Here is a 654-nt window from a genome sequence, read left to right on the forward strand (position 1 = left end):
TCAAGACTGGACAGATGTCCTTGCTTGAACCTGTAGATAGGGCTCCTGTAGAAAATCATAAAAACGTAACTTAAAATCCCCCTGTTCTGTATTGGAGCCAGAGCTACCACTGTGACAGGTTAGAAGGCTAAATTATAGATTAGATTCAACGTTTGTCATTGCACAGAGTGAAAACTAAAACAAATGTTTGCTCTAGGGTCAGCCATAGTCAGTGCCCCTGGATAAATTAGGGGTTAAGTGCCATGCTCAAGGGCACAACGGCAGTGGTAGGCACCTTAGATATGATGGCAGCATCCCTCCAGTCATCAGATCACATCCGGCTCCCTGAGGCAGGGATCAAACCTGCAACCTTTCAATTGCTAGCCGGCCTCTCTAACCTCCAGGCTACCTGCCGCCCCTAAGAAATGTGGCTTTGACATGATGGTCTTGCCAAGTCATGTGCAAGCCAAGATAATGCTTGATCCCATTGGTCTCATTATTAGGCCAACCTCTAATGGACTATGTGACCTGGCTTCTGACACAGAGCTAGCTAAAAACTTAAAATCATGAAAATAATATGTGCTCAAAATTTGCCATAGAAAATTGTGATAACATGGTTAGTCACTCAAAATATTGTTTTCACCATTCCCAATTGTGGAATTATTTGATCAGCCC

This window comes from Nansenia antarctica (genome assembly GCF_963989245.1).
Source record: "Nansenia antarctica genome assembly, chromosome: 2".
Lineage (NCBI taxonomy): Eukaryota > Metazoa > Chordata > Actinopteri > Argentiniformes > Microstomatidae > Nansenia > Nansenia antarctica.